Source organism: Oryzias melastigma, linkage group LG23 (genome assembly GCF_002922805.2).
Source record: "Oryzias melastigma strain HK-1 linkage group LG23, ASM292280v2, whole genome shotgun sequence".
In the NCBI taxonomy this organism is placed as follows: Eukaryota; Metazoa; Chordata; class Actinopteri; order Beloniformes; family Adrianichthyidae; genus Oryzias; species Oryzias melastigma.
In genome coordinates this window covers 7724789-7747559 of record NC_050534.1, presented here as the reverse complement: position 1 = coordinate 7747559, position 22771 = coordinate 7724789, and the positions used below count along the sequence as shown (strand labels likewise).

The following is a 22771-nucleotide window of genomic DNA, read 5'->3' as shown; positions in this document are numbered from 1 at the left end:
TTCAGCCTCTGAAATATAATGCACCAATTTCAGTCTTAGCGGACTGACCCAGCTGAGCAGATATGCGCCTCTGCTTCGTTTTACACCAGATTGATGCTGTGAAAGTAGGCCACGGGTGAATTTAAAGTATGGAGGGAGAGGAGCAGAAAAAAAAGGTGGACTGCTTCTGAAATTCTCATATAAATGTGTGTCTAAGAGGTTTGTGTGTGATGTCACGAGACGAGAATTTGCCCCTTTTGTTTTTGACGTACCCATGAGGCCCGTGATCTCCACGAGCAGCATGTGAGAGGGGTTTTTCCTTTCCGAGGAGTAACTTTATGCTAAATGTGTCGTTAGCGGGGTGATTTATGGACTATGCGAGACCGACCCAGCCCCACTTTGATGTCTGCTGCAGCTGTCGGACCCCGTCAGCAAACGTCTCTGTCTCGCTGTCCTTCAAGCTCCCAACTGTATCTGTATGACGCCAGACCAGAGATCGTCCTTCTGAGACTTCTGCCTGGAAAAGTAATTGAAGAGCAAATCACTGAAGAATGTTTGCCTAAAGTACAAACTGCATGAATGAAGATGAAACTGTTTGGAGCTAAATTGGGGCCAATATTTTTTGAAACCCAAATAAAACAAATTAAAAAATATTGCTGTTTGGCTAAATGATATGTAAAATGTCCAAAACTTTCTAAAAAAAAAAACGTAATTATTTTTATAAGCATCACATGTTCTGTTTTTTTCGGTTTCAAAACTCAAAATTTCAATTTCATAAGCTTTTTTCAGTTTGAAATCTTTTTTTTTATCACTTTCAACTCTTCGTTTTTTTTTTTTAATCTGAAAATTTCAGTTTCAAAACTTTTGACCCCATTGTTGTGCGTTGGGCCGGGGCTAACACGAAGAACCAATCAAAATCGAAATTTCAGTCCTGGTGCATTCACTGACTCTGAGTACTTGGATAATTACAGTCAGAAAATGGTTGTATTGTCTGTACTATTATAGTCTGAAGTTTGTACTGAAGCTACCTCTTGGCACCCCTAGGCATTCTGGGTACTGTAGTACCACTACTTTATCTGACTTTTGTTTTCCCTTTTGTTGGCCTCAGCTACGCACGTTCAACCGAACAATTCCGATGAAAAGTCTATATCAATGAGTGTATACGCCCATCTGTGTTTACGTTGTAGTAAAATATTGGCCAAATAAGGTCATTTCTGTCTGCATTTATGTTTTAATGATCATTTTCTGCTGAATGCTTTTTGGGTTTAATCACATACTTTAAAGGGTAACCAAACAGGGAAGTTGGAGGCTGACTCCACCCACAGCTGAAATGTGAAAATCCAGTCAGAGGGGTGGGGCTGTGGAACAGGACTGTTATGATTACTGGAGCGGCAGATCATGACATGGAACTTATGAAACTTATATGGTTTGACCAATCCCGAAAGTCAAATGTAATACCTCGATTCAACCAGCACACTGATTGTTTTTTACTTTATTTTTCAAGAATTGAAAAATTTTATTTAAATTTGTCAAAAAAAAAATTGGCACTTTAAAAGTCTAATTTATAGAGATCAACAGCCAAAAGAGTTGATATAGGGTTTGGTTACCCTTTAAATTAGCCCAATCACTGTCTATCTGCAAAATCGACTACCATGTTTATAAATTACTTATACACAGTTTATATTGAGATGTGAAGTGGTTAGCACTCTTGCCTCACAGCAACAAGGCACTGGTTCAAATCCTCCTTGCTGTAGCTGGGGTAGACCATAACAGCCTGTGACCCTGAACAGGAATAAGTAGGATTTGAATGGTATATGGCGTATACTTACTGTTTATAGAACTTTATTGCCTTCTTTGAAGGCCCGAAGCACTTTACAGTCACAGTCCCATTTATCCATTTAAACACACTCCACTGCCAAACACTGGTGACAAACCTACAACCACCAGCATTAATGTGGAGTTCACTGTCTTACCCAAGGACAGAAATTGAACCTACAGTCTTACGATGCTGTAGAATGAACTGGTTTTATTTAAAGGGTAACACAACAGGAAAGTTGGAGGCTGACTCCACTCAAAGTCCAATTTGAAAAATGTCACAAAAAAAAAAATAGGGGTGGGCTGAGCGGGGGAGGTGTGGTTTGGATCTGTGATTGACAGTGCCAATGAGGTTAGCTTGAGGTAACGTAGTCACGCTACGTCTACGAGTGGTACTGAGCAAAGTGATGCCAGTATCTCCACAGAACTTTCTGTGGTAGTTGAGGATTTTTCTCCTCCCCCTTCTCCCAAGGCAGGCACTCATGGTCCAGGGGACTCGTGTCTCAGTGGTAAAATGGTTCTAGCATCCTAGCTAATAAAGGCTAAAGTTTTAAGCTAACAATCCCAAGTGAAACGATCATTCCAAATCCATCACCAGGACGGAGTTTGCTGGATTCAATGCCAATTGTATTCAAATGCTGTTGTCTAACTTCCAAGTCTATTGGAAAGTTGTCCAAGCCATTCCAAGCTAATGCTAAAGCTAACACGACAATGACCGACCGTTACAAAGTCAGAGATGGGCGGGGCTTTTATACTGGAGCTGCAGATGATCATCATCGCATGATGATGTGAAACTTCTGAAATGACATGGGACTTACACTAGTTGACCAATCACAAAATTCAACTGTACTACCCCATTTCAATCTGTAGGGGGCAGCACACATGGTTTTAGACTATAATTTCAGGAATAAAGCTAGTTTAGTTTAATTTGTCAAAAATGTGTCAATGACCAACAGACAGCAGTTTTGAAGTCCCATTTATAGATGTCAACAGCCAAAAAAAAGTTGATATAGTGTTTAGTTACGCCTTAACACGACAAAGACTGAAGTAAAATCATAACCTTTGACCAAAACATTACAGAATGCCACCTTTGAAAAAGGTTCTAATAATTTGAAGTTTCATTTTATAAAATGAAAGCATATATGCTTGAAAACAAAGTAGAAGAAAAATCACAGGATGAAAGACTTAATAGAAAACAGCAGGGATTTCACGATAGTAAAAAATGAGGAATGGAAGCTGAAGTTTATGAAAACCAGAAGCTACACCTGTAGGCTCTTCAGAGTTCTCTTTAGTCTTTCAACTCTTTCTGTATGTCCTCCATTTGTTTGCTCAGTTTAGACGTTTTTCTTCTTCAGGTCACCCGTTTTTACTCCCTAAAATTGTACAGATCAATCAAAGTACAACAATAACTAAAGTTAACTAAAATTCAGAGTAAATTGGAAACAAGTGTCTACGATTGGCTCCAATGTACTCTTCAAAGCCGGAATTCCTAAACACTCATGTCATGAGAAACCACATGAACTGTGGGGGTTTGTTTGGGAGCAATCAGTTCACCTGTCCAGACCCGGACCCTAAATCCTGCCCCGTGACAGGTAGAGGGGCCCTCCCCGACCTGCCAGCCCTGAACACAATGAAGGGAGATGAATGTTCTCGTCAGTTCTTGAAACCTTGACCTTTCTGTAGTTCATAAGGGCATCCCATCGCCTGCTATGAGGAGGGTCGTTGATTTAGTGGTGGCTTCATCCTAATGGGCATTTCCCACACCTCCTCTTCTTTTGCATTCGTTGTTTTAGATGATGGTGATTGACCTTCTTCTTTAGTACCTCCTCATCTGTTATCAGGAAAGAGAAAACAATGAGCCCATAGAAGCCTGAGGCCACGGTCCTCTGGTGGCTACAAGAAGGTGAAGGACATCAAACACTTTGGGATCTGGATCACTATTAGGAGGAAAAGAATGAAAATAAAAGATGGTGGGGCCTTTAAAGGCTCCTAGTTTTTATGAAGTTTAAGTGGAAAGATCCTTGTTGATGCCATACCACGCCCTCCAGATACAGTCAAAGACTGAAACCTAGAGAAATCCACAAATCTGTGTTAGCATTTGTAAACATTTTCGTATTGTAACAGAAATTCCAAAAACATGCTTCATAGGTTAATTGGTGACTCTAAATTGCCCCAAGGTGTGAATGTGAGAGTGTATGAGTGTGTGATTGAGGCCCTGCGACAGACTGTCGACCTGTCCGGGGTGAACCCCGCTTTCGCCCATTAGTAGCTGGGTTAGGCTCCGGCACCCCCGCGACCCCGAAAGGGACAAAGCGAACAAGAAGAGGAATGAATGTTACAGAAATTCAATTTCTTAACCCTTTAATGTCTGAGATGTCCATGGGGACACCTTAACAACACACATTTTATGACCTACCAAAACTCTTCCACCAATTACACGATCATAGTGAATCGACTGATTCTGATGCGGACGGCTTTTCTCCACAACAGAATCAGATGATTGCATAAATGGTTAAAGACTAAAGCTACGTTTACAATGCCCCTTCAAGTGACCACTTCCAATAAAAGTTTACGTAAATGTGTGTAAACACTCGTTTTGGTGTTCACATATAGACATCCACATTTGTAACCCTTGTACAATCTAGGCATGTTTACATTAACAGTCGGGTCATCTGGACCCCACAAGACACCGGGCTGCTTTATTTTTTTTATATAAGAGTGGGGTCATCTGGACCCCATAGGAAAGAATAAGGATACTTTTGGGGCTCTATGTACAAACCCCTGTCTTGGAAAAAAAACACAATAGCTGCCTGGAATATGTTGCAAGAAGTATTTGTTTGAATTCCCAAAACTTAAATAATTACTTCAGAGAAGTGTTGAGAATAATAACATCTCTCCCAAGCAAGGGACGTATACCCCGGACCTTAGCAACAGAAGTCAGCTACGCTAATCACTGCACCACCATCAGATATTTATTTTAGGCATAGTAACTGTTTCGACAGGCATTTCCAGTGTTTCAGTATTAAAAAGGCACTAAAGATGCTCACACAGGTACGCATTCAAGTGGCCACTTTCAATGTAAAGTCTATGCAAACGCGTAGAAGCTCTAAGCGTGTCTGCATAGATTTTTCATTGAAAGTGGCCGCTTGAATGCGTGCTGACGTAGCCGGTGTGTGACCACATCACAGCCCTCTGACAGCGGGAGAGTCAGTCAAGGAGGGGCGCAGCATCGGGTAAAGTTATTGATTATGTCAAACTTTTGAGTTAATAAAGAGGAATTTCCTCTGCCAGGTGGCAGGGCGCTCGCTTACAGAAATGGTGAGCAGCTCAGTCACCCAGAAAGAGATAAGTAAAGCTTCTCCACTTTAGAGGAGCCAGGTGAGGTGGATGACTCCCAGAGGGGGTGTTCCAGTCATGTCCAATCCAGTAGAGACCCTGGGGAAGACCAAGGACATGCTTGGCAGGATTGGAAACGCCTCTGGGTCCCCTCAGAGGAGTTGGAGGAAGGTTCTGTGGAAGAGCAGGTCAGGATACATAGGTTTTGAATGCTTCCTGGTCCAACATAAGTAGAGGAAAGTGGATGGATGGATGGATGGATTGGTAAGTCAGATAAATTGCAAAGTTTTTGCTAAGAAGTGCTTCTTGTTGAGCTTTAGCTATTATTATTAGTACTGGTATTCGCTATTAGTTCAGGTGGTTTGCAAATTTAGTAGGTATAAATATCAATTCCAGTTACAGTAAAACCTCGTTTCCACTGAATGGTGTGGTATGGTGCGGCCTGGTCCAGTTTAGAATGCTCCAGGTAAGCGTTTCCACCCATAGTTGGAAACACTGGACCAAATATTTACCATGACGCATGTGAGGTGAAGCTGATAACAACAATGTTGTTTGAGAGAAGATTCCAGGGGGCAAAGACGAATACAGACATTTTCTTGGCCCTTTCTTTTGTCCAAAGGACCTTCTGCCAATAAATACGTTTCAATAGTATCTCGGCCCCTTCTAGTCCATTCCATTATTCTGTAGACCTACAACTCGCAAGTCTGCAGCTCATAATTGATTTTGTATTGAGTGGAGATTCGATCCTAGAGTCTTCTGGTGATTTCCCCGCCCAACCACGTTTTTAAAGTTATAAAACCGTTGTTGTTGTGCATATTCGAGTGCTAGAAGCTCTGCGCTAAAGCTAGTTTACCGGTGACTATCGGTGACGTCATGGACGGAAAGTGACGTCCAAAATCTGAGACACAATTTTTTCATAACTCTTCATCTGAAGGGGTAAATGTAGGGGACGGGAGGAGGGAAGAATTTGTATTTATTATAACACATAATGCTAAATTAGCATGAAGTGACCAAGTTGGGATGTTACTCTTGGGGCTCTATCTTTAGCTAGCCATGCACACCCACACACTGGATAATTGAGGCAATGGCACCAATGCAGCCATCTCATCTATCTTCTCTCCCTTTGTGTTGCATCCACGATTCAAGCGGTCTAACACTACATTCACATAAGGCTCGGAAACGTACATTCAAGCAACCCCTTCTTATGAAAAGACAACATATACGCTTGTGCTCCATGTTCATAACTATGCAAGTTTTAAGTCTTATTTTAGGCTCTACATACAAAATGTGCAGCCATTGAACGCGCAACAAAAGTTAAACCAGTTCAACTTTGACCAATCAGAGACTTGGATTAGGAAGTGACATATAAGGTCATTATATGGCACCAAGACTTTCATGTATTAGAACAGAACTGTTATAGGCTGGAGCAAGATTTGGACCGTTTTGGTATTTCTCTCCAGACCTCTTCCAACTGTGCAAGTATCGAATAATGACAGACCCAAACCCCATACTACAACTCAGCGCATTCTTAAATACAAATGCCTGGTGTGTACATAGAATTAAGGTGGATCACTTCCTGTGATCATGTTTCAAAGAACCTGCGCTAAATTATTCATATATTTGTTGATTTTTTTTGTGAAGAAAATGCACCGTGTGGCTCCAATCTTTAATTGTAGCGGACAGCTGTAATCCGTGTGTGAGACATTCGCCGAGTTGTTACTGATGATGGTCGTACTCCACTGTCTCAGCCGCACAGCAGAGGGGAGGGCGAAGAAGGAGAACACCAGGGAGGAGAGGATGGAAGGAGGACATGATCAGATGTGAAAAGGGTGGAGAGGGAAGCCGCCGAGAAGAAAGAGAAGAAAGAAGAACGGGGAAATGGACGGACAGACAGTGGGTGGAGGATGGAGTCAGAGCTGACAGGGTGGCGTGACATTTTCCTGCGAAGGACAAATCGTTCCCGAAAAAAGAAAAAAAAAACCAAAGATGCGGGGAAAGGGAGGACAGAGTGACACTGCAGCAGCGACTGCGACAATTTCAAAAACCATTTTCCACCCAATTTATCGCCATCAGAGATCGCCTAATTGGCTCATGGGCAAAGTGTTTGGACAGAAACCGGCACACGCCGTGTATCCCCTCTTAAAACCATCATATGTGGCGGATTTGTACAGACGAGATTAAATCATCGCCATCTGTCCCCCGCCATATCTCGGTTAATCTCTTATTTTCATTCACTGAGTCCTCATTATGTGAAACCGTGGCGACGTAAGGAGGCTGTTATCCAATTTCCACTGGTTTACTAACCTCTTTCCCAGCTGAACCGCTGCTGCTCACTGTCTCCTCCCATCTCCCTCCGCTTCGGCGGAGGCTTTTTAAGGACACGGCGCACCCAGTGCCCTCTCCTGCCGCCTCCTCCTCCTCCTCTGCTCCACTTTCTCCTCTCCTCCCCTCACCTACATTGAGTGCACGTCCTTTCTATTGTGTCTGCAACATTTTTTTTTTCTTAGCTGCTCTGCATTCCTAACATGCCATTATCCAACATCTGGGCTCCAGAAAAAGTGGAGGGTTTTTCCCTCTTCCTTTTAGGTAGGATTCAAAAGCAGAGGTGGGGGAGGGGAGTAAGTAGGAGCAAATTGACAATCACACAACGGTGAGAAAAAATGTCAATCTGCGGTAAAGGTGTGCGCGGATTCGTGCAGCGCAACGGGCGCTCAGGTGCGCCCCCAATCCGCTCGGCCGCCGGGATAAATCGGGCCCTGCCCTCGCGCAGATGTATGTTTAGCCATGACTGCGGCTGTTGGCACCGACTGGTATTTGGCATCTTCTTGACAGAAGAACCCGGGAGAGGGGTCAGCAGAAATGCAGCGCAGATGGGGGAGGTGAGGAGTAGCAGTCTGTGAGCAGAAACGGGGGTGAAAGTGGAATTTAGATTCTTGTGATGGTGGTCGTGGGGGCATTTTTATTTGATGGCGTCCACGGGAACTGGTAGGATCACACCTAAAACCGGCGAATCAGGATTCTGGCTGTCCACTAACAGAAATGAGTAAAAAATTGTAAAAAAAAAAAACAACATGAAAAAGACAGAAATAATAATGAGTTTTTCCATTTTGGAAACCCAATAAAATAAAATAATGATGTAAATATTAAAGAATTTCAACTTGGTATGGTCCAAGGGTTAAAAAAAGTGCCTCATTAGAGCTATGAAGTGTTATCCAGACTTAAATTTGGGCAAAGTGGATGAAACTTAAAAAAAAAATAAAACTAATCATATATATTTTAATTCTTAACATTGCAAATTTTAAATTAAATTATTTTCTAACGTATGACTAAAGCCTTGTTTCCACTGAGTGGTCCGGTCCACTTCGGTTATAAAATGGACCCATTAACCCAGATTGAATTGTACCATTTTTGGGCCGCCATTGGTTGTAGGTTCACAGAAAAATGGAAAGAACTGGTTAGCGTGGAGCTACTCTTGAAACCCGTTGATTGGCAGAAGGTCCTTATGACAAAAGAAAACGGCAAGAAAGCGACTGAATTCCTCTTCTCTCAAACATTATTGGGTATGTTTACACCAGGGGTGTCGAACTCAACCGCACAGGGGGCCAAAATCCAAACACACCTTAGGTCACGGGCTGAACAAGATAAACATTTATTGAACTCACTAAAACTAAATTTTAAAACGTTAAAGCTTAACTTTTTAACATAACTATGAATAAAAACAGGCAGGAATATTATTCCAGAATAAGTCAATTTAAACCTTAAATAACATTTATTATTTTATTTTCCATAAAAATGTATTTTGCTTAAATTATACAAGTTAGAAATAAGCACGAGATAACATTGGGCCATTAATAACAATACAGAAAAATGATCTGGAGGGCCGGATCCGGCCCCTGGGCCTTGACTTTGACACACGTGATATATACGAACTTTTAAAAGCTAAGCGGAAAAAAACGAATAGCTGGATGACCTTCGTTGTTGTTGTCACTTACGCCAGGGTTAATTTAGCAAGTTTAGTGAGTGGAAGCGCTCACCTGAATTTTCTGGACCAGACCAGACCAGACCAGACCATACAGTATCACACCACTCGGTGGAAACAAAGCTTTACTGTTACTCAAATTGGACTTATACCTATACTAAATTTGCAAACCACCCGAACTAATACTACCAATAGTAATAATAATAGCTACTACTCAACAATGACCACTTCTCAGTAAAAAATTATCTGAATCATCCGTGGTTGGACTGGCCCTATGACAGAATTGGGACCTGTCCAATACGGTGGCCCTGAAGGGCAAATTAGACCAATCTTTTCCAAAAAAAAAGAAAAAAAAAATGTAAACAAAAGTAATTTCCAAAAATGAAATGTTAAAAAAATGAAGCAAAAATGTACCAATGCATTGACTAGCATTCCCTACACACACACGGTTCAACACATGCACCTGTCACCGTAGTTATTACAGACATATGAGTGGTGGTTTCCGAGCCAACTAATGCTTGGTGACAACATTAGAAGAAAAGCTGCATGGCTTGCAGCACTATTGACAAAAACCTCCAAACTAACGGTTTTCTTTGATGTTATTCCTTTGTTTTTATGTTTGTGTATGCATTCGTGCAATCAATTTACTTAATCATTTATAATCCTATCGTAGATTCAAATTAAAAAGTTGCAATTTTTGCTTCATTTGGATCAGTGGAAATGTTCTAACCAATGACTCCAGTCCAAATCGTTCTGGTTTTCAAATGGTCTTCTCCAGTTAGATCAGTTTCTTTTTTCTTCAAATGTGCTAGAGAGCAGGTGATGGATCAAATATATACACCTGTGAGATTAGTCAAGGGCTGATGGGCTAATCCAACCTCTTTAGAGGTTTCCTTTTATTAACCAGGCTTGTGGGCTGAGCCGCTATCAAAACACCCCCAGAACCAAGTAAAAGTCAGGTAAATATTGCACGATAAATCAGGAAAATGTGAGGCTGGCTAAAGGTAAGTAAGTAAAGCAAGTTCAGTAACATGCTGATTAGGGGTGTACCGATTCACTTTAACAACAGTTTCATCTAATAAAACAAACTGAACATTATACCACACTGTATGGTCACATGTCTTTGCAAGTGTTTCCACACATTGGACTGTAATGATGAATTCTGCAGTTATCACATGTGTGTCGTTCGCTGTGATGACCTACCGAGCCTCAGTCCAAATGATATTTTCAAATATTGATATATTTGATTTATTGGTTATTAAGTTGATCTAACTCCTAATCCTAACACATGTACATTCATTCATGTATAGCTGGATTCAATTAACTTGCTTTAACTTAACTTGATTGATCTGTTTTGATCATGAGAATATAAATCAATTAATGGAATAAGTCGATTCATCGTTACACCCCTAATAACTATTGATTTTACGCTTTAGTCAACCTGGGTTGACTTGTACAGGTGCTTTTTGGATTATCCGGGACCATGGAGGGTCATAAACAGGATCTTAAAGGGAGTCCAGGTGTGGTTTGTAGTTCTCTTTTAATGATTGTTGTGCATGTGGTAAGGCTATCAAAGAGTATTAGTAAGGATAATGTACGTTATATGGCCTTGTGATGTTGGGGGGTTTTATCATAAGGTGTCCTTATGCCATACTCTAGTCCAGGGATAGGCAACTCTAGATCTCGAGGGCCACATTCTGGCATGTTCTTAGTGGCTGGACACTCCTGAACCAGGTAGTCAGTCATGAGTAGGGCTTGGATGTCTGGATATAATGCAGACACTGTGGCCCTCGAGGCCTGGAGTTGCCTTTCCCTGCTCCAGTTGTTAGCAAGGTGCGGGTACTGGCTCCTTACTGACTGGGCACAAATGCCAAATGCATGGGATGCACAACTGATGCTGAAGTGCCTGTAGGACGTCCACACAACTTACTCTCGGATTGTCCAATTTCCACATTTCTAACCATCAGGGACTTGTAAGTATTGTATAACGGGCTTGAAAAGTACTAATAAACTCTTCGTACAGTCCGTAGGGTTTGGGAAAGAAAGATAAGAAAAAAAAGAAAAATCCCTGTGACACGCTTTTGTCTCACAAAGAGTAACCAAACAGGGAAGTTGGAGGCTGACTCCACCCACATCCGAAATTTGAAAATCAATTCAGAGGGGTGGGGCTAGGGAACAGAACTGTTATCATTACTGGAACTCCAGATCTTGATTGGTTTGACCAATCCCGAAAGTCAAATGTAATACCTCAATTCAACCTGTAGGGGGCAGCACACAGGTGGTTTTTGAATATATTTTCAAGAATTAAACACGTTTGTTTTAAATTGTCAAAAATGTGTAACTGACCAACAGACAGCACTTTTAAAGCCCCATTTGTAGAAGTAAAAAGCCAAAAAGAAGTTCATTTAGGGTTTGGTTACCCTTTAACCTTACAAGTTGTTCAAGTGTTTACAGTATTACCTGCAGTATTTCCCTTAGATAAAAATGTACATGTACAGTTCATTGTCTTAAAGTTTCTTGCAGGCCACCCAAGTAACTTGAACAGGTATGCCCATTTCTTTACCCGCGGACAGCCCATACCCACCCATAAGGGGTTTGTGTTAAAACGTCTTCCAGAAAACTCTGGTAGGCACCACTCTTGTAGATAAAAATAAAAACTGGAATAGTGTGTGTTTTAACCATCCAAAGCGTATCAGTCCCAAAGATTCAGTTGAAAACGTTTATTTAATCTACTCAACAGTCTTGTGTATATATTTATCATTTCTGCTGCAGACATGCAATTATGCATGTAATTTGATGGGTGATGATGTCTGATAAATGTCCTCTCTGCCTTTAGCGGTGATTAAAATTGAGTTTTCTGCAGCTGCAGTAAACGCCAATGATTGACAGAACAATGTCATTTGGAGAGTGTGTGTGTCAGTGCATGCAGGCGAACGACACATTTGTGTTGTGCGTCTCCAGTAATGTGCTTCTTATGCCTTCAGCGTGCAGACGACTGCTAGTGGGTTGCATAAAAATGTATCCATATACTTGGGGTACTCGTGTCATGTGGAATAATTGGGCTTTAATGAGTTCAGATGGCACTGTTCTCGCCTTTTCCTCGCCGTCAGCCACTCTCCGTCTTCCTTGCGGCTCGTCTGCATGGAGCTCTGTCAGGACGGCTTTGGCAGCTCGTCAGGTCTGCTCCGTGCACACGCCAATCAAACCGCCGTCCAAGTAAATAAGCAATTAATCATTAGCATCTACAAGCAGGCAGAGCAGCCAAGACGAGGGGGAGGAAGCACCCAGATAGGGGTATCAGGGTTTATTGGGTTCATATATAGCCACACCCCCTTCGTACACACACAAATGCACAGCTCCCTGGTGAATTCTTGCCATGGTGACAGTATAACAAGGGGATTATCTTCTTAATAAATCAAAGGATGAATTATGGAAATGAGCTGGGATGGACATAAAAAACAAACTGGGCAGCATCTGTTAAGTAACACAACAAACCATTCCCTTTATTGTTTTTTTGTTATTATTATTATTCCGTCATTTCAAATGCATAATTAGTCTTTGATTGAAATCACAGGAGGAGGCAAATCAGGCTTTTATCAAAGTAATACTGATACTGTTCCCCACAGAACTGGAGAAATGTAACGGTGAGAATCAAAAGAACTCTTTCTCTCAGTATTTAACTTCCATAAATCCAGTGGTACACGACCCATGTTCCTTATGTACAATGAGTTCACTAAATGATCTGATTAGGTAGTTTTACAGTAATAAATATCAATTTAATTAGTTATTTTATTCATTTTATTAGTCTCATTTTATTAGTTAATGCTACAATTGCTACATTTTTTTGTATCTTTTAGCTGTACACCCAGAACCATCATTATTGGCACCTCCGCAAGGGTACAGGATGCTAGGCTAATGTGTTTAGCTTCGCAAAAGCGAGGGCAGCTAGCATGAGGCTATTTTAAGTAACTAGCTTATTCTTAGCAAAGCAAACTAGCTTGACCCAATCTAAGGTGACTAGCCTAACACTTCTTTAGGTACCACTAGATAAATAGTACTAAGGTAGCCTAAAGGTAATTGGCATGAATGTCTTCAAAGAAACAGAACAATGACTCAAATTATTTTAATGTAACTAATTTCATTTTTGCTAATGTTTTAAGTTAGACTAAATGAAAGGTAATTGGTATGAGTTTTCCTGAACATTACAGGTTGATATAGCAATCTTAAATTAAGCTAATGTTTGGCTAAATAAATTCAAAGTAACAAGTTTGCGTTTCCAAATAAAATTAAACTAATGGAACTGTTTTCCATTTTTTCTAATGTAAACTAAAATAAACTGGGATGGGTCTCCTGAAAGTTTCAAGTTAACTAGATAGGTTGAACTATACTAATATAACTATTTTAATGTGTGCTTAGGTTATTAGCTTGACTATAGTTAAATAGCATTAGTGTTCTCAAAGTTATTGGTTGAGTATCTACTGTAGCTCAAATTATGCTAACTACATTCATGTTTGCTGATGTTGTTAGCTTGATAGACTAAAAACAAGTGGTATGAGTTTACTTAACAGGTTGACATAGCTAACTAAAATTATGCTAAATTAACTATTTTAATTTATGCATAGGCAATTAGCTTGATTTAAGTTAAATAGCATTACTTTGATCAAAGTTATAGGCTGAGTAGCTAGCTCAAATTATGCTAAATACTTTAATGTTGATGTTGTTAGCTTGATAGACTAAAAACAAGTGGTATGAGTTTACCCAAATAAGAGGTTTACATAGCTAACTAACACTATGTTAATTTAACAATTTTATTGTTTGCTAATGTTTTAAGCTTTATCAGACAAAATTTAGATGGCATAAGTTTCCTCCGAGTCACAGCTCGACATACTTAACTCAAATGTTGCTAATGTAGCTATTTTAATGTTTGCTGGTGTTGTTAGCTTGACCCGACTAAAGGTAAATGGTATGAGTTTTCTCAAATAAACAGGCTGACATAGCTAACTAAAATTGTGCTAATGTAGCTATTTTAATATTTTTAGCATTACTAGACCAAAGGAAAATGGCATGAAAAGAACAGGTTTACGTAGCCAACTTAAATTATGTTAATGTAGCTGCTATGTTTCCTACTGCTACTAGCTTAACCCTGTTCTTTGATTTACTGTAATTTTTTAATTGTTAACACAATCAACATAATTCCAGTAGATTGTGTGGGAGAACAAGCCACTTTTCTCCTTCACAATCTTCTGGAATTTTGTTGATCGTGTTAACGGTTGAAAAGTTTCAGAATGTTAAAGATTGAGTGTTTAAGCGTCACCGGTTGCATTATCTTCAATATTAGCTACAATGGCAGCATTTACCATTCAGAAAATTACTCTGTGAAAAACGTGCTGGTCTTGTGAGCACATCTCACCACAACAATGCCTTTTTACAACCTTTTTTTTCACCGTGTATCATCACTTCCTCTGTTTACACGGTAAAGGATGGAGATTGCGGGTTAACTGATTCCAGCTGCCCTTCCTGGCCAGCACGTCTTCTAATTGCTAGAGAAGTCAATTGTCTTTACTGTATCTTCAGCCGTTAGTCAAGGTGGCCAGGTCAACCGCAGAGCCATGCAGATAATGCATCCAATTACATGCATGGTGCTTCCATTTAATCCTCTTGAGGATCTGATAATGTTGAAGAGAGGAAATGATGTTACTGCCGTGACTAGTGATGGTCGAGTTGATATGGGGCTTTGAGATGAGGGCTTGTGAATGCCTTAATCCTAGGGGTCTGCTGTTGCGTTCATTGCCAAAGGTCAAAACCAGAATTGATAGATGAAGGTTGACAAGACATATCAACAAACAGTTTGAAACATTGGACCTGTGTCTTGCTGGAAAAGGAAAATGAACCCTTAGAAACCTCTCAAAACATGAGATTATATTACACCTCACATATCATACCTCCCTCAAAAAGCATGAATACGTAAGTGACTGGTGGCTGTGCCTACACACCCTTTGATTGTTGATTTTTCTAACCACTGTCATCGTTCAAGTGATGTCTTTATCTCAAGAGAGTGTAATAGGTGAGACAAGTGACAGTGATTTACAGAGAAGATACCAATACCAAGTAGCAGCTCTGCCTGTCTTCTCTTCATTTGTAAACTACACTAAACGCAGTGCGTCCCAGAAGTATGCGTGCCCTCCAATACCAACTTTCAACTTGCATAACTTGAAGTCTCAGTATAGAAATCTCCATTCTGTCTGTGGTTGTTGCCAAAACACTCAAAGGTATGTGAGGAATGAAGCTTTGATAGACAGACAGATGTCCCCCGTTGATATGAGACGCGCTGATAAAGCTCGTAGATAAGATGCAGCATTTCTGGTCTGACATGGAGCATACTCTCAGTGAATTCCAATGGAAGAATAACCTTTTAAGTGCTTGACTCATGCGAACAATCAACTTTGAGAGATTCTTAAACTTCTCTGGAAATACTTTTTTCTTGTAGCTTTTCTAAGAAAAACAGACTTTCCCATTGCAAACGAGATGGAGCAATTCATGACTGGGCAATGTTGCCTCTTCCTAAAACAGATATGGAGCAAAGTAGTAGTTGGGGAGTCCTAACTGCATGTCTAAACTGTCCTTTAAGTAACCACTCTCCAATATGTTCAGATACCTGTTCTCCCAAATGTGGATACACTTCATAATGTCATTACAGATGGTTTACAGCTGTCGCTGACTGTCAGAGAGTGATATCTGACATCACTGGGTTAAGCAGGTAGGTTGGACAGGTGTGCAAACCCTAAGCTCAACAGTCAGTGTGTCCTTAGGCAGGACACCTGCAGCCACTTGTAAACAGATCTTTCAATCAATATGTTTTTAAATGGTGCAAGACGGTGGAAAGAGAACAAAACCCCCTTTAGATTCACTCTCTTAACTCTCTTAGTCTCTTTTATGGGAAATCCAGTTTCTTTCATGTCACATTGACTTCAGGTTATACGAGAAATGGTGGAGATATAAAAACCCGGTTTCTCATGTACTTGTAATCCCATAATCCAGTTGTTCTAGAAACCAGATTTTCTGCACAAACCACTTTGGGTCATAGAAACACACGTGGACGATGTGCCAATCACCCATTCTCCTAACCTTTTAGATTATAAGGCACATCAAGTGAAACCGATACTGTAACTACACCTCCCAGATTACCTAGAGGGGCCAAGAGGACGCAGGTGATTGGTCAAAAGGGTAGATGGGAAGTTTTACTGTTGAACTGTGTTTTGCTTTTTATTTATTTATTTTTGTTTAACTTTGTTGATCAGATTCAATAAATCAAAGTCCAAATCACCAAAACTGCTCTAGCAAACATCTGTACATATTTCCTGGATGTTGACTGAATCTTTCCTCCTGGACAAAATGTTTACTTCAGTAAACATTTTGTCTTCTGCTTGGTGCAGTGCGATTCATGTGTTGTTGAGTAGGAAAAATGTCAGATTCCAGGTGGATCGCCTGTGCTCCTGTTCTTGGCTGTGGACCTCACCTCCGGCTCGCTGTGGCAGTAGACTTGGATGAACACCATTTAAAAATGTAATTGTAGAGTTAGATAAGCTAATTCTTCTTTAACAGTCCTGGTACATCGCCTACCCGTCCTGGGAGAGGATCCCTCCTTCATGTGGACATCCATGTTTTTTTTTTTTTTCCTAGAATCAGGCTTATTTTTTGAGTTTTTCCTTATCAAGAAGGAGGGTCTAAGAGCAGGGATAACCAGTTTAGTTTATTTTATGTCTTATGACCGACTTTCTGCTTCTGTACAATTACTGGTAAGAAGCCCTAAGATACAATTGTTTTGTGATATTGAGCTTTATATACATAAAATTGAATTGGTGTTTGTGTGTGTATGCTTAGGACATACCGTATGTTGGTTTGCGTGTCAACAACGTTGGTTCTGATTGACTACCATAAAACCTGAATTTGCCCTTAGCCAATCACAATCACTTATCTTAATGAAAACCCATAACTAAAAGTCACTTTATGGAACAAGATCGGCTTATGGTTGTTTTAGTTAAAACAGTAATTAATTCAATTCATGGCATTGCATCGCGTTTCAAATTCAATAACAGCGTTATAAAAACAAAAACAAGGTTTAACTACATCACGCTATTCCTGAAGTATTACCAAACGTAACTCCAAACACAGATCTTTAGTATTAAATTAAGTCAATAGCGGAAATTAAACTTTTTTTTCTAGTTTTTGCCAATTTAAAGATTATCTTCATGATCCCTCTGTGTTATCAAAGCTGCCCCTACTCTAAAGAGTGAATGTGCATTTGATCTATTATGATCCACTAGACAATACTACAAATCATCAATCCCTTGATCCCTTTAGCAAGAAATCCTTTTCTGTGAGATGTTTTACAAAGTCAAAAATATTCAGACATATGCCTGGATTAGATAATCCCACAAAGTGGTTCTTTTCTCAGGCATCTCTGAAGTGTTATTACTGGAAGGAAGTCAGTCCACTTGTTCAGAGTGGGGTGTGGATGACCCCACATCCACCTCCAAAATTCAATTTTTTTGTTAGTTTTGCAGGTCTACCCCCTAGCCCCGCCCTCTTTCTGGTTGGACACGCCCCTTCACACCAAACTGAAAAGCAGCCAGGTGGCCTACATGAGTAGATAGTGTAGCGATGGCTTTACTCAGATTCCTTTCAGATAAATGAGATCTGTACCAAACTTTTAAGGGAGATTCTGCGAAGGAAGCAGGAAAGAGAAAAGATAAACTCGGATAACCCGCCGACCTCGATCGACAAACATGGAAAAAGATTATGACACCAAGGTTAAAAGTAATTTCTGGAAATTACTTTTGTTTTCCCAAAACTTTCATTTTTTGGAGTTTTGGTTTCTGAAATTTTAAAATGTTTGTTTTTTTCAGTATTTGTTTTGCTTTTTTAATTTGGACTTCATGGCCACCGTAGATTAGTGTGGTCGGGAAATTGAAAGCAGACGAGCAAATTTAGATCCAAGACTTCCTGCTGAAATAAAAACCACCGACGAGGTCGCTCTAAAGGTCAATTGTCAGTAAATGTGTTTCCTTATTGTAACAAGTTCAATAAAGATAAAATCTCAATCATGAGTTTGGGCAACTTTCCAAGAGATAACACATTCTTCATGTAAAAAACTCTCACTTCTTTTTTGTTTTTGTTGCGTCTGTGTTTGTTGGCTCCTGTAGAAGCTTTTATTTTGACAGAGCGGAGCTGTCATCTGAAGGTGATGACGCCGTATCGCGGTGACGCCGTTTGTTTTCATTCAACACCGGAGCCGTCTGAGGGCGGCTCTACCCTTCAGCTCGCCGGCCACGTGTTGCCCAGACGGCGTTCTCGATCGGCTGGTGGTTCGCTCGCCTCCTCCCAGTCGTCCTTCTGTCTTCTACCTTGACTCTGTTTTTATTTTTTCTCCTCCTACTCCCCGGAGCAAAAGAGAACAGCTGCTCATCCCTGATAAACGCCTGGCATTTGGCACGGCGAGAAAAGGCCAAGATGGGAGGATGAGAGGGAGGGGAGGGGTGTGGCCTATTGATCAAGACGGCGAGGAGTGAAAGAGGCTGCGCAGATTGAAGTACAAGGTTTTTCTGCTGTCATTAGAAATCGAGGAGTTGGAGTTGGGGGGAGGCGGGGCCAGAAGACGAGGTCTGATGGTGACCTAGATTCCGAGACGCACAGACATAATAGCCCTGCCCCTCGTGAACCCCCCCACAACACTACCTCAGTCAAAACAATAACACAGAAGAACTGCAATAGGAGATGGGGCCCGCTTTGGGGCGGCGGGGGCTCTGAGAATCATCTCACCAAACCCATCAGACACTATCCACTCTTCATAACACTAACTTCTTGAAGCTCTGCAGTGTTCCCTCGTCATCCACCACCTCCAACCCCCAGCCTCTGGAAATTCCTGGAAAGAGAACTTCTGGAATGCTGGAGTAACATTTAGATAAACTGTTTGGGTCTCTGGAGGCTTCGGCCTCGTTAGGTTCTGTTTTATTTCACAAGTTCAGAGACAGAACGATCCTGAAGAGTGCGGAGGGTGTAAGACTTACTAAAAAAGAACAAAAACAAAAGCAATATGGGTCAACTTAAACATTTTTTTGGAAACAATTTGGCCTGAAAAGTTAATATTTTTTAAACTAAAGAAAACACCGAATGTGAGTTTTTAAACGCATTCAGTGTACAGTGTTCTCTGTATCTCGCTCCAGCGTTTTTCTTTCATAGCTCTATTCGGAATATGAAAAACCTGGTGTAATATAACAAGACATTCTCAGTCCCAAGTCGTCATATATTGGTGCATGGTTAAAGACTAGGCCTGGGAATCCCAGGGTAACTCACGATGCGATTCACGATACATGGCTCACGATACTGATAATATCTCGATACGGCAAATATTGCAATAATCAATAAATATATTGATTGGACAGGATAAGATTTATTACTCTTTTTAAAACAAACATCTTTATTTTTTCTTCAAAACCTCCAGTTATTGCAGAGTATATCAAAATGCCTTCTCACTTCAAAGAGCGATTAATGTACTGCATTTAAATGTATTTTATATTTTCTGTCAGATAATTTATTATTATTGAGGCACAATAAGAAGTTTCAGCCTGTTAATATTATATGTTTTTTACAGTGCTGGTATCCATATTAAGTTCACCCTCCTTTTTATTATATTTTCTAGCACTTCTCTTTGATAATCAACGCTTAAGTCATGTGCTACACGTGTACAGCTAGCATACATACCTGTTGGATCAATAACGCCGCCAGACGTCTCATTTGGACGGTCAGACGCTGCACACCTCTCCGCTAGAATCTGATGGTTTTTAGCGCGGTGTTTGGACAGGTTACTGCTGTTACCGCCCTTACAAACCATATTTTTGTTACATTAAAAACAGCGCTCTGTCAGCATCTGCTTTAGAAAGATACGGACAGAGCTTGGATCTTGGCTGCTCTGTCATCCGCCTGTGTTTTCATCTGTCAGCGGAGCAGGTGGTTAAAGAGCTGCTCACTTCCCACAGCACACGGAAAACAGCAAAAATAAGGGCATGTCTTGTTCGCTCTGTATCTGTGCTATTATGGTTTTAGCCACTTAGGCTAAAAACTTATCGGCCCGATAAAAATTGATGACAATTTCGCAACAGCATCCTTGTATTTCACTGTCCTGCTCATGCGAAGCGCCCCCAGGTGGAATTTTTTGGTATTATTTTAAGGAAGCTATTAAGTGAAAGAGAGGACCGGTAATTGTTCGTGAGTTGAAATATCGCGATAGTTTGCCATACCGATATTTTTTCCCACCTCTATTTAGGACCCCTTCAAGTTAAAAACTGATATTTTGGGTGTCTCCAACTTGTCGTTTTTTGACGTGCTGGCTGCTCCAATGACATCAGGACACCCTAACCTCCAGGCTGCAAACCAGTTCCAGTACCGGGACCCGTACTGCACCAGTACCCTTACCCTAACTGTAACTTGGTACCAGACGCAGACTCCAAGCCGATACTGGAACCGCCTGCCTGGTACTGTGCCCATTAGCTACGAGACATAGTACTGGTTTGCAAACCAGGTCGGGGTTAGGGTACAGGTACCATCCGCATCTCGAAGATTGATCCACGCCCGACACACCCGGACCCCTGATTTAAATCTACAAGATGGGAACACTCAAACCAATCATCAATATGTGACGACTTGGGGATGAGAATGTGTCGCATATAACTGTGACTAGGTACAAACTGCAATTATTAATTTCTCCTCAATTTTCAATCGATTGGCACTTCAATGAATTCAAAGAGACGCAATTCATACGTCACTACCACAGCCAAGTCTATGAATGATTAAAGTTCCACTGGTTTAACTTCCAGTACAGGATCTATTGCTGCGTGTTTCGTGAGTACAGCCTGCAAAGGGACATTAAAAACTTGCAACAAGCAAAGTATGAACTTGAGAGTTTTGAAGTGTGCATGTTTTCATAGTCTTTTCATTGGAAGTGGTTAGGAAGTTGACATACTTTCATGCATTTCTTTTTTTAAGTTATAAAGACTTTTCAATAACTGTAGACCTACTCCGCTATTTATACAAATGTTTAAACATAAGTAAAATGAAACAAAATCGGTGCTTTCATCTATTTATCATGAGCATATTTCCTCCTTTTCTGTCTACTTATCATGCGCCGGTTGCCGTGGTTGCAGCATGAGACCCAGACAGTCCTCTCCATGGAAGATGTCTCACTGGAACAAAACGCCTGACCCGAGGGTTGCCTCTTGCAAAGCCACATGTTTACATTCGTGACGGGCCATACGCACGCTAAAGGGCCGTTTTCAACCGATACATGCAGGTGAAATGGAAACTGAAAGAGACTGTTATTAGATCTCTCTGAAAGCTCAAAGTATTGACATGCTCTCCCACTCAACTACAGTATCACGGGAGAGAGTGGACGTGAAAGGCAAAACGGCAGTTTCAGTCTCCGCTCCAAGTTATGCAAGTGGAAGCTATTCTGGACCATTTACTCATCCACTCGCCACATTTTCACAGCTCCGGTAGATGCAGCCCAAAAAGGCTCACTACACCAGCTTCCATTTTTGGATTTGCGGAACACACAATGGAAAGTTGTCTCCTCTTTAGTGAAACTCCTTGATCCCTTTTATCTATGATCTATTTAAAGTACTGTGAAGGAGGTGGACAGGTATGTACTTGCTCTATGCACACAGTACTTTCAAATAGTTTTCTCTTTTTTTCATTCCAAACCACTTAAAACAGACAAAACTGGTTAAACCAGGAGAGCAAACATGTCAAACCTCTAACCAGAACTGAAAGACAACATTTTGGAAAACCTGAAAAGGTAGATAATAAAAATATCAAAAAAGGTAAATGGTGTGTACTTGTATAGCACCTTCCTGTAAGACCCAAAGGGCTTTACAGGCCCATTCACACACCGATGGTGAACACTGGTACCACCCTTCAGTTGGGTTTCAGTATCTTGACCATGGACACTTAATAGGAACTGCCTTACCTCTTCACCTTGGTTTCACCATGGTTGTCATGGTAACGAGGCAAGGAAGCTGAAACCAAGAAGGATACCGGAATGCAGAATGAGGGATGACTGACTAACTCTTTATTAACTCTTTATGACTCAAAGCAGGAGTGGACTTTCTGTGGCAGCTGGATACAGTTGACCTGAGCTTGAACTCATCTTGGAAAGATGAGGACCCAGAGGTGAGTAGCATGGCGTGGGGACGCAGTGGGATTGGAGGCGGGATTCTTTAGTGAAAAGTTGGACCCTGGTTGGTTCGTATGAATATGCTGATGGCAATGATCATGTATATGGGAGTAAGTAGTGAATGGCAGGGCAGGCGAGAGACAGGAACTTCATGAACTAGCCACAACAGGGTAGGGGTTCAAAGTACTACAACGGAGAAGGTAACGACCTGGCGGGGAATCCTAGAGAGGACACATCCTAAATAGTGGCCTGAAGTGATGGGGTGATTGCAGTCACCTGGGTCCAATCAGGATGGGAGCACAGGAACCAGTGGCATCATGACAGCGGTAAAGAGAGTCCGAATTCTCCCGCTAATCACTATATAGCGTGTTCGCCATTTTCTAGTGCTGTCCAACTTCACTAATTTCAAAAATCAAGTGCACTCGAAATTTCCT

General features: G+C 41.0%; 1 long non-coding RNA gene across 1 annotated transcript in view; it reads right to left on the bottom strand.

Annotated features, from left to right (window-relative positions):
* Positions 1 to 2804: 2804 nt before the first annotated feature.
* The window catches only part of LOC112156721, a 70667-nt gene continuing 50700 nt past the window's right edge, over positions 2805 to 22771 (bottom strand). Inside the window, exons 3-4 of the long non-coding RNA XR_002921031.2 lie at positions 5106 to 5304; positions 2805 to 3625 (exon numbers count right to left, since the gene is read on the bottom strand). This is a non-coding gene — a long non-coding RNA (uncharacterized LOC112156721). The remainder of the gene's footprint in view (positions 3626 to 5105; positions 5305 to 22771) is intronic.